The sequence below is a fragment of the Muntiacus reevesi genome, chromosome 3, assembly GCF_963930625.1.
Source record: "Muntiacus reevesi chromosome 3, mMunRee1.1, whole genome shotgun sequence".
NCBI classification, from domain to species: domain Eukaryota; kingdom Metazoa; phylum Chordata; class Mammalia; order Artiodactyla; family Cervidae; genus Muntiacus; species Muntiacus reevesi.
The window spans coordinates 76,256,274-76,268,460 of record NC_089251.1 but is presented as its reverse complement, the minus strand read 5'-3'; the positions used below and the strand labels follow the sequence as shown (position 1 = coordinate 76,268,460).

General features: G+C 39.6%; 1 protein-coding gene across 3 annotated transcripts in view; it reads left to right on the top strand.

The window, feature by feature from the left end:
- The first annotated feature begins 2,415 nt into the window (after nucleotides 1–2,415).
- PPM1B (protein phosphatase, Mg2+/Mn2+ dependent 1B) overlaps nucleotides 2,416–12,187 on the top strand; it is a 90,030-nt gene continuing 80,258 nt past the window's right edge. For 2 of the 3 annotated variants that reach the window (XM_065929358.1, XM_065929357.1), the window contains exon 1: nucleotides 2,416–2,846. The gene's annotated coding sequence lies outside the window, so the exon portion shown is untranslated. The remainder of the gene's footprint in view (nucleotides 2,847–12,187) is intronic. The other variant, XM_065929359.1, reaches the window with a different exon arrangement.

The window sequence follows — 12,187 nt, the reverse complement described above, 5'->3', positions numbered from 1 at the left end:
GGAGTGCGTAAAAACTACCCGGGAGAATTGTTTAAAAATTCACTTATCTCATCCCCCGGGTCCCTGCTATTAGAGATGTGAGTGGATCCAGGTGATTCTGATGCTGGTGGTCTAGCCATCAGGCTGTAAGAAACACTATCCTTACACAAACTTGAGTAGATTAAGAAATCTGAATGGCAATCAAGCCTTTATTTCTGCTATCCTCCCGACGGCCAGGACAATCACCCTATTCTTTTTTTTTTTTTTTCACCCTATTCTTAAATCTGCCCTTCTCCCCAAAACACTGACAGCACCTAAGTTGAGTAACATTGTTTTGGGTCTTAGTTTCTGTCTGCCCAAACCAATTTACACCAAGGTATGAACAAAGGTTAAATTCTCTTTCAAGGCATTTTCATCGGGGAAAAAAAAAGTAACTTAAGGTATTAGAATTTCTTCATTACATTTTAATTTTCTTTTTGTTGGGGGTGGGGAAGGAGCAGAGAATCCCCTGGACAGAATCACATAGAAAGGTGGGGAAGGGGCCTGGAGAATCCCATGGACAGAGGAGCCTGGCGAGCTACAGTTCATAGGATCATAAAGAGTCAGACACAACTGAAGTGACTTAGCACGCACGAATGCACCTTTTAGTCTAATTCAGTTGCTGGAAGAATTATTTCCACTTCTCTCAGCCTCTTATTGAATCATTCATTCTAGATTAATCCTGCATTAAGCCTTCCTCGGTAAACTTACAGGAAAGATCCTTTTGGTCATCACCGTCTCTATCATGTTTCAGTTACAGCAACCATCATCTTATACTTTATTTTTGTACCTCAGCTCTACGTACAGGGCCTGACAAAGAGCAGGCGCTCAATAATCGTGGAGCGAACGAATGTCAAAGACTAGGCCAAGAGTTTCTAAAATCAATGTTGACTAAGAAACAAAACACGGAAATGCTAAGGGCTTAATGCCAGGCAGTGCGGGCCTAGAAGGAATAAAAATAACCCCTTACAGCACAGAGGGAGAAGGTGATGGCACCCCACTCCAGTACTCTTGCCTGGAAAAACCCATGGACGGAGGAGCCTGGTAGGCTGCAGTCCATGGGGTCGCTAAGAGTCGGACACGATTGCGCGACTTCACTTTCCCTTTTCACTTTCATGCATTGGAGAAGGAAATGGCAACCCACTCCAGTGTTCTTGCCTGGAGAATCCCAGGGACGGGGTGGGGGGCTGGTGGGCTGCCGTCTATGGGGTCGCACAGAGTCGGACACGACTGAAGCGACTTAGCAGCAGTAGCAGCAGCAACAGCACAGAATCCTTCCGAAGAAATCACCTGTCTCATTTTCTTACATCGCTTTTTGGCCTCTCCAGACACCCCAATTTCCCGCTAACTCCTTCTCTTCCCTTATGGTGACAGGTCAGGCAGGTATTCCAGTGCAGCTGCTCTGATTGGTCGGCGATGATTTCATTGTTAGGGAACATCCGGGCCTTTCTCCTCCCCGCACCACCTCCCCCAGAGCCCTGCCTTCTGAGATTCCCTCTCCCGCGTGCGCCCCACCCGCTGGCTAAAGCAAAACAACCGCCTCTCCTTGGATCGCTTCTTCTGCGCCATCCTTCTCGTCTCTACGTTTAAGAGAGGCGTTTATATCTTCCAATGAGGGCCTAGTAGGACTTTGTTTGCCAATCAGCAGCGAACCCCCTGCAATTCCGGGTGGGACTAGGCCTCCACACCTATAATTGGACAGCCCATTGGCTCCTTTATGGCGTTGGGTTTTACGCAAGGCTTAGAGGTCAAAAATAAAGGGGCACGGTCCTCGCAGAACGAAAAGGCTCCACACAGACTCTCTGGGTTTGACCGTTTTGGAGGACTAGCCAATCGCTTTTCGAATACTTCCCCGCCTTTTGCGCGTTTATTTAAAAAAAGCCGGTGTGACGGACTTGGAAATTGTTTCGTGACAGACATGTAAAGAAAGCCAATGATTGAAAGTTCGGGCCACCACTTGGGCCAATAAGAAAAGTGAATCGCTAGGGTCTGGGCTCTGAGAGGCAGAGCGCAGGTGGGCGTTACTTGATTGACGACGGTCTCTACTTATGGCTGTTAGCGTGGGTTGGTCCTGACGTCTGGGAGGCATAGCAGAGGCGGGGCTGAATGAAGTAAAGGGTAATGAAGGGTTGGGTCTCACTCAGTGGGCGGTGTTTGATGGATAGCTGACCTTGCCAATTGAAGATGGTCACTTGTGTCCAATGGGAAATTAAGAACCCAGGGGCGGGGCCTTGTGGGCGGGGAAAACTAAGGACGGAGGTACTGGGGCTGCCGGACTGGGAGGGCGGTGATTGACGGGCCGGCCAGCCAACCGGCTTCAGTGAGAGGCCGCGCGGCGTCCCAATGGGTGGGAACGGGGGCGGGGCTCTTCGAGGGGCGGGGAAGGACAGGGTGCGGGGAGGGGGTTGCAGAAGGAGCGGAGCGGCTGCTGCTCAATGGCGGAAAAGCCGCCGGTGCTCTGACCGCCTCGTCCCCCTAGCAGTTGCGGGGGAGTTTCCTGCCGGCGCGGCTGGAGTCTCTGTTTCTCAGGGTTTGGTGGCTGGAAGATGCTCCAGAGAGACGAGGCTGCGGCGGAGGAGGTGGCGGCGGCCGAATCGGCAGCGGCGCTAGGGTGGAGAGAAGGCGGCAGCGGCGGCGGCGGCGGCGTGCGGGGCCCGAGGGTGTAAACAGCCCCGGAGGCGGCGGAGGCGGTGGCCGAGACCCCGAGCGGGAAGCGGCGGCTGAGGCAGGGTTGCGCCTCCGTTGGAAGCCTGGGCTGAGTGCAGCAGGGGGGCTCTGCGGCGGTCGCGAGCGGACGCCCTAGACCTCGCCTCTCTCCCTCGCCCCAGGTAAGGCCGCTGAGCGACCCGCCGAAGGGGAAAGGGCTCGCGGACACCTCGGAGGCCCCGGACCGTTTTCGGGGTGCCGCCGAGCCTCGGCTGGGATCTCTGCCCACCTAATTTTCGTCTCTTTCCTTGGGCCGCGGAGCCCGGGGGAGCGGTACGCCGGGCCTGGCTCCTGGCTAGGCCCCTTCCCCAGCCGCCGCCTCCGCGCTCGTCCGAGGCTGGGAGAGGCTCGGGGCCGGGAATTTTAGTTTGCTTCAACGTCTGAAAGTAAACTGCTTGTTCCTGTTCTCTGCGAGCATCTCTATCATCTGAAAGCAGTGAGGCTACTCCAGGCCTTAACTCGTTCCTTCCTGGTGCATGCCTATATGAAAACACTACCTTTTCCCATTTGTTTCCTCATTAGCTTCTGCCCTTTGCGCTCCACTTCACTTCCTTGTTAAATCTTCTTTCTCGCTCTTCTGTCTTCTGCGTCTCACCACCTCCTTTCCTTAGTGACTTTAAGTCGTTTCTCTTTCTCTTCTCAGCCGACTCCGGGCTTCCTTCCCTGCTTTGCCCAGCAGTCCTTTTCTGATGTCTATCTTTTTACCAGTGAAGCTACCTACTATCGTCAGTATTCCATATCTACCAGAGGCCCATTAATAATAGACTCAACAGTTTTAAGCGGCAGATCAGTTTTTTAATTAACCGAGCCTAACATCCTTTTTAAAAATTGTGTTTTTAAATACACAGTGTGGAAATAGCCCTGAGGTTCTTTTAAAAATGAAGAGCTCAGTGAGTTTTGGAAGTAGTATTTCATTTTTCAAGTTGCATGACCTCCAATGTCAGATAGCTCTAGAACATTTGCCCATTTTAAGCGTTTAATAGCGTTTAATAGCGACTCACATTCATCAGTATTCAAGTTGGCTTAAAAACAACTTGGAAACTTTAGAAAGAAGACATAACAACAACTAGGAAGCTGTTTTGATGAAGGGACTGCTAACTACCCTTTAAAATAGGCTCCACATGTTTAATGTATCAAAATAAAGTTGGCGGGAGTCTTGTAAAAAGGATTATTTAGGAATTTGAGTAGTCTCAGTGTTATGTAGCTATTTTAGGAAAAACATTCTTTTTCGGTTAACAATCGTTTACAACTCCTGTGATGTGAGAATTACCGAGGTTTATTGCGGGATTAACACAGGAACTCATTTTATTTACACTACTGCATGGATGTAGAAGTGGTAAATTGTTCGGGGTAGATAGTGCAAGCCAGTATGTTCCAGTGGATGGAAAAGTATGCCACCAACACTGAATGCTTAATGGACATTATTTCATTTACTTTTTCTGTTGTGCAATAGCAAAGTTACTATTGTTGGCCTACTTTTAAATAGTGCATTTCTAAATAAATAGGCAGGTTATTCTAATTGTTATTATAGTAGTCTTTTCCAAGTGTACAGCCTTTTAAAAAATATAGCTAAAATTACACTATTGAATAGTGGTAATTTACTAAAGGAATAATTTTGTAGGCTTCTTGAATGGACAATGGGTTGTTTCAATAGCACTTTTATTTAGTATTTGAACAGATTTTGTTAGTCAACAGATTTTCAGGGATAATCCTGATTTTTACTGTGCTGCTTTCTCTCAGTGGCTTCTTTGTCTATTTTTTTTTAATGGTCGTTTGTGTTTTCTCATCATTTATTTTTGCTCTCAAACTCTTACCACAGTTTCTGCAGTGTTTCTTTATATTGCATTGTCAATATGGAATAATAGTATTTTTATTTAATCTTTCATAACTGTTAAGATTTCCAGTTTCTTTGACGGTATCCTTTAGATTTGTTAATGTTGTGATTCTTCTCTTAGATGTGACCAACAGAGCTTTCAACACCTGTTTTCTTACACTGGGTGTCTGATTTTCTGTAAAGACTTGAGGAATAAGTGAAAGCCTTTTCAGTTTGTCTGCTAGGTCAGTAAATACTATTTTATGTTAGTAATTCACATGTAATTATCAAATCCTTTAAGAATACATCATTTGAAGAAGTGGGATAGTGTCTAAAATAAGAACACCTCGTTCACAATTTGACAAGGTCAGAAAAAGTGGCTCTCATTGACAGTTTATTTTCTTACACAATTTTTTTATGGAGTCCTTTGAATTAAAATGTTGTGTGGATAGACTGTCTCTTGGCATTCATGGAAGAGTAGAATTTGCCATTGGATTGTTTAGCAGTCTTAGTGTTTCATTAAAAATTGGCTGAGCCTGTAATGGAAGAATTGCAAACATGTCCTTGTAGGTGGATTGGTAAACATTTATTACACATGATACTGGGAGTGAATGTTCCCCCTTAACACAGACACACACACGAACTCATTGGTGTTAGTTACACATTTTGTCTACATATATGAATATGAATATTTGTATACTATATGTAATTATTTAGAAATATTTTTTGACATATAACATAGAAAGTAATAAAATAGTATGACCCTAACTCTACAATAGTTCTTCATAAGATATTAATAGTGTGAATAAAATTAATTTATTATAATAAAACTCATAGTATTTTACTTTTCTGTGAAATATGACTTTGACGGTTCACTGATTTTAAGCAGAAACTAGTTGACAAAAAACTGACAGTTTCAGAGTTCTAAGAGTTACAAGTTTTTCTTTTCTTTTTTTTTTTTTTTAATTTTATTTTATTAGTTGGAGGCCAATTACTTCACAACATTTCAGTGGGTTTTGTCATACATTGACACGAATCAGCCATTGAGTTACACGTATTCCCCATCCCGAGTTACAAGTTTTTCAAACTCCAAAATTTTCGATTAATACTTGTTTTAAAATTACAGTGAGCAGTAAGAGGATTTGGGGGAAATATGGATTTTCAGTGATTTTTTTCACACTGTAACTGATTGTTTAATTTTTTCCTTAGTGAGCTAATTTCAGAATTTGGATTGAAACTAAATACTGAATTTATTTTAGCAACTTTAAAGTTTTATTTTAGAATGTATTATGTATATTCTATCAGAATTGTGAATTAGGAGGATTGATTAATTGGGGATTTGAGATAAGTTTCCTGGAAATTGAGAAAACCCCAGAGGTGTAATCTAGATTACCACCCATCTTGCTGACCTGTGCTCAAACTTAACAGTCAAGATAAAATATTGTAGATTGGGAAGTATTGATTTTTATAGTTTTTGCTTTGATTGTCATAATAAAATTTATAGAATGACAGAGCTTGTCATCAGCTTCTAGCAGCTGACCTCACAAGTATAGGTGAAGAACAAGATACATGGAGTTCAACATCCATTTAATTTTATTCTTGTTTTAGGTGGTGATACTTCTTTACATCAAAACATTGATTTAAAATAAAATGACTTTCAGTGTTTTAAACTAATTTAAAAGTATGCTGATATCTCTGATTAGCCATTTTGGAATCTTTTTTCAAATGAAATATTTCTAAGGTGATTTAACCTCCTTGTGTATATTTGACTTGAGTTACACTTTTCAGCGTTTTCTCTGGTTTGTCCCCAAACCACCACCATTTAGAATGATTTGATCAAGTAGTTGAATCAGTGTTATAAAAATAAGTCTTCACTGAATTCTTGCTAAAAACTTTCAAAAGTGTAGTCTGTCTACTGTAGTTTCGTTTATCAGACTTTATGATGATTTTGAGATTCAGTTTTTAATATCATCTAGCAACCTAGGAAACAAGTACATATGGTAGCTTATACTTTTTTTTTTTTTCAAGTTTTCAGAGTGTTTTATTTCTACCCTTAATGTTAATAACAGACATAAACATTTTGCTCTGAATTATGGTTAAGTCATGATACAGAATTTCTCAAGTTTTTTTCTTTTTCTACAGCTAGCTTCTGACCACATCTTCTATACCGTAACATATGTACACTTCATAATAACTTATTTAACTTTGGAACCCAGTGGTTTAACAGTCAAGTTTAGCATTTTAACTTCTTATAATTAAACATTTAATTGGTTTGTAACATTTAGAGCATAGTTTGCCAATTTAAAGCTTTTATGACTTAATAAGTATAATGGTAAACTTATGTGAAAATCGATTCAGAGTTTTCTTTTGGAGTATGTTGAAATATCAAGATTATATTTATTGGCTTTAAATTGATTTCTTGAAAATTAAAGATCTTAAAGTTTAGAGACATAATACTAGTTGGAAAATGTGCTTTGCATCCCTTTGAACAAAAGAAGATCTATTAAAACATGGTCTGATGTTTAGAGGAGAGAGAAACATTGGAAGATTTCTATTTAATATTAAGGAACTTGTCTTACTTTTAGAGATGGGACCAATTACTGGTAGTCATTTAGGAAGGGTCAGACCTGTGTCTGTCTGGCTCTGTTTTTAATCTCTGTAGAATGACCTCCACTTCAAAATTGCTGGTAAATGAAAAGTGCATTTGTATGAAAAACATGAAGAACCTTTTCATGGAAAACTTGTCAAATGTGGTTATGTCATTAGGTATAATTGAGTTTATTATATAAGAAAAAAGCCAGGTGTATAGATTTTGATAAGTAGTACATACCTGAGAAATAGGTTTGATAAATTTGTGAAGTTCTGAAGGATTTCAAAGCACTTTTAAAAGCTTGAGAGTAATGTTACTGATTCTTAAATATAATGGCATTGTCTTGATGTTGGTGTATATGTGCACTCCTAACCTTGAAAAGGGATGGTTAATAAACATTCTTATGAGTAGGAGAATCTAAGAGTGTTCATATAACTCGTAGGTGCTTAAACTTGGCAGCGAGTTTTTCCTTCTTCAGATTAAAACAATACTTGAGTTAACGAACTGGCGTTATCTGTTGAACACAGGTGGCCCTTCTTAGGCTCTTGCAGAGAGGAAATAAAGCAACTCTAAAAAGATAGAATGTAAGGGAGATAAAATTTAGATATGAGGAGCTTCCTGTTACTTTTACTTACTTTAGGTTACCAAGCCAGTGAGAAGTAAAAAATTGGTAGACGTTAGTAGTATCCAGTCTGTAGGCTCCGCTGCGCTCGTGTGTGCGCTCACTGCTGTCTGACTCTATGCGACCCCGTGGACTGCCTCCTGCCAGGCTGCTCTGTCCATGGAGTTTTCCAGGCAAAAATACTGGAGTGGGTTGCCATTTTCTACTTTCCAGGCAGGAGTCCCAACAAAACAGACAAAATCCTTGCCCGCAGAGATCTTACGTTCTGATGACAAACTCTTCCTTAGTTTACAACTGTGCTTCCTTTGTGGATGACTTGAATTATGAGTGGGATTTGGCATGTGTGATGTTTTCTACACTTTGCTTAGAAGCTGTGATTAGAGCTTGACTATTTTTAACAAGAAAGAAGGAAGAGGAGGTTTTCTATAACTGGACAAAAACTGGAATATGAAAAGAGGAAGTAGGAAGGGGGAAATAGTGTTGTACCTAAGATTAAAATGTGAGCCAAAGATAAAAAAAAAAAAGTGATTCCTACATTAGGCATGTGGGAAGCTGGGGAAAACACCATTTACTGTCCAATCTTGGATAGGGGAGTTCTTGGACAGGAGAATGGGAGAGAAGATGGAATAGTGGGAGAAGGGTAAACAGGGCTTTTAACAAATCTAGTTAAAGTAACTTGGGATGTTCCTATAAAATATATATTCTTATTTGTGTTTGAAAAAGACCCTTTTCCTGTTTCTCTTCTTTTGTGAACATAGTTGAAAGATTACTGGTTGGCCAGTAGTGTCTGAAATACTGTCACTGATTTGTGACTGCTAATCTGTCTCTGGTTAGTTGACAGTTTTGTTGAGGTTAGCTCATGGAGTCAATCCATCTCTTAGTTTATTGTTCTCAAATTGCCCCATATATCGAACTGCACCCCTTAATTCCATAGCTGTTTATGTATTACTTGAAGTTGTGCCTTTGTTTTCCTGCCTTGTAAGTTTCTGCATGATGATGTCCTGTTGCACTCAAGAGATGAAGCAGGTGCTTAGTTTTCTACTTTCTGTTTATAGTTTGTTTTAGTGATGATCCAGTTTGGTAAAGAAGTCTCTTCTTGAGTTTACACAAGACATTGCACACTTTTAAAGATAAGCATGAGAGATCTTTGATGCTTGTTTTTGTTTTAATGCATAATTGTTTTTTGCTCTCATTTATGAGTCATTCCGTCAGAGTCTCATGTGATCTTGCTTGCTGCAGTGAATTGAGATTGATTTTTTTATTTTAAAGCAAATCAACTTGTGTTTATTTCAGTGCTCCAATATGAAAATGAACACTAGTTCCATTCATGACCTAAGAGACTCCCTTTATAACACCCGAATAAGCCTTCAGAGTACTGGTTTCACTTTTAATGTATTTTTGTTAACTGTATTTATCACTTTTATCAAAACTCCGATGTGCAGAACTTGAACTTTTGAATATATTAAATTTAAGACTGTAATTCAGACAAGGTTCATTAAGCTATTCAACATCTGGACATCTTTGAGTGCCTGTATTTTAGACTGAAAAATGAAACAAAAATAACCTTACTTGATTTCTAAAATTATCTTTTATAATTGGGTTTGTTTGTATAATTCAGAACTTAATTAAAGTGTTGGTGATTCTAGGTCCTAAATGTAAGGAAATTGAGTTTAGCTTCTTTCTATTCAACTGTTCTGGAGTGTTTTGAATCAGAATGTGAAAGTGAAATAGTAACTTTTAGCTTAAGATATAGTAGATTCAGTTATACTTTCATTTTGTTTTTGTTTTATAAAATCTGACTCTAGTTTGTAAGAGAAGTAGAGGCTTCTAAGGATTAGTTTAAGATGTTATTACTTTTAACATCTTGAGTCTTTTTCTCAGTGATAGGTTTGTATTTTAGTTCAGTTTATTTGCTGTTGGGCTTTTGATTTATGTTGCTCTTTCTGCCTCTGTCTTTGCTTACTTGCTTTTTTTTTAAGTACAGGTTGGCTACCAAATCTGGAAACAACAGTAAAAAACCATACACAGTAAATGGTTTTAGAATATGTTAACATAATACCTATGTTTTCAGACTTTTGTAGGTAGGTTTTCTGTTTTTGTTTGGATATATATTAATTACATGGCTGTTATGGAGTCAGGTATAAGGTATTGAATATAAAGGAGTAGACATGCATAGTTAATGATAGAGAGCTGGCTAGAATAGCATTGATCCTGGGATTTAAGGGGACTGAAAACTATCTAACAAGGTAAAAATAAGTAAATAAGTGTGATGGTTAGTTGGTGTGTAATATTTGGCTACCGAAGTTGGGAGATGCTGGATAAGCAGTAACTTCAGGACTATATTTCAGAGGTGATCAGAGATGCTGACCAAACAGTGATGCTGTTAAGAGTGTTTTTAGGCCTTAACTCTGTTATTTGTGAGTAATGCCTTTAGTAATGGTAAAATTCTTAAGTCACTTAAGAATGAAAACTGGTCTACATCTACAGAACTAGATGAGAATGACTTTCACAACTATGTGTGAGGCATCTTTTCAGAAGATTTAGATGCGTATTTCTGAGTTTTTGCTACTCTATGCTTTTAGGTAATGCTGTCCGTTGCTTTGCACTGTTAACTTGTATATGTTTGTAGGTGTGTATTAAGTGTAAGAAACCTTTGTACTAATAGGGATTATGTTTCTTGGAAAGATTTCCAAAGGAAGGAAGGTGATAGAAAGCATAGACTCTATAAAGTCAGAATCCTTAAATCTGAATCCCTCTTCCACCATTCTATAGATGGGATAATTATAATTGCTTTAAGCAATTACTTAATGTTTCCAAGCTTCAGTTTTCTCTTTTGTACAGTGAGGATATTTCATAAAATTGTTGAGTTGGACTATTCCATGTGAAGTCGTTACCATGGAGCCTTGGAATGTTATAATTTGAGTGCTTTCTCTTATTGCTATAACTGCTGTTACTACAGCTTCTAAATGATATTGGTAAATCAGAAGGTGGAAGGCCCTGTTTGTGATTCCCACTGAACCTTTTAATGATTATGTGACTTTGTGAGTTATATATTCTTTCTTGGATTTAGTGGCCTTAATCTGTACTGTAATGTTTTTGAGTTAAGGTAGAGAGCTGGACCATATGATGTCTTGAGGTCCTTTTGATTCTTAAATTTAGAGCTCAGTTTTAATATTGTCATTTCCTTCCAAAGTGTAAGCTACATAAAGATAACAACTATGTTTTGTGTGGAGATTTATCCATTTATCTCTATTATATAAACATTTGTTGAATACATTTTCCCATAAAAACAATATCTTTTAGGGGGAGGAGAATAGAGAGTAAGAAGAGGGAAGGAAGATTTGCATTCCTCCTCAAGAACTTGATGCTTAATGTGTTAAAGGTATGAACACAGATTTCCTGCTCTTCAGTTTTTATTTAGTACATAAATAGTGTCTGCTAGCATTAAATACTTTGGGGGACAAAGATTATCAGTCTGCCATGTGTGGGATGAGGAAGGGAGTAACTGTGTATATGAATTGTCATACATGGTGAAAAGTAAAGATGCTATAAAGGAACTCTAAGTGTATTTTATTGGAAGGATTGATGCTGAAGCTGAAACTCCAATACTTTGGCCACCTGATGCGAAGAAGTGACTCACTGGAAAAGACTCCGATGCTGGGAAAGATCGAAGGCGGGTGGAGAAAGGGACAACAGAGGATGAGATGGTTGGGTGGCACCACCAACTCAATGGACATGAGTTTGAGTAAACTCCAGGAGTTGGTGATGGCCAGGGAGGCCTGGTGTGCTGCCGTCCATGGGGTCGCAGAGTTGGACGACTGAACTGAAGTGTATTTTATATATTAAGAATCCTTATAAAATGTATAAAAAGTCAAATAGCAGTATAATTAGATTGTCTTACCTTGTAATTTGCTTTGTTCTCACTTTTGGAAATCAGATGCTTAAAAGGAAAAGCATCAGGGTTGTGACCTTTAGGAAAGTTTACAAACTTAAGAAATTTTACTGAAACTTAAGACTAATATTTGTGGAGGAGATCGATGAAAAAATTTAATAAATATATAATCCCATCTCATTTTGGCCTTTGTATTATGAAAATTTTTAATCCTATGGAATTATGTACACTGAGTTGCCATGTGAAAGTGAAAGTTGCTCAGTCGTGTCCGACTCTTTTCGACCCCATGGGACTGTAACCTGCCAGGCTCCTCTGTCCATGGGATTCTCCAGGCAAGATTACTGGAGTAGGTTGCCATTCCCTTCTCCAGGGGATCTTCCCGACCCAGGGATCAAACCCTGGTCTCCTGCATTGCAGGTGGTCTCTTTAGGGAAGCCCCCATATACCACCAGCTAAATTCAATGGTATTTTATATTTTTGCCATATTTGCTTCATCCACAATCTTGCTGAACTGTTTAAAAATATATTAGAAACATCATGTCATTT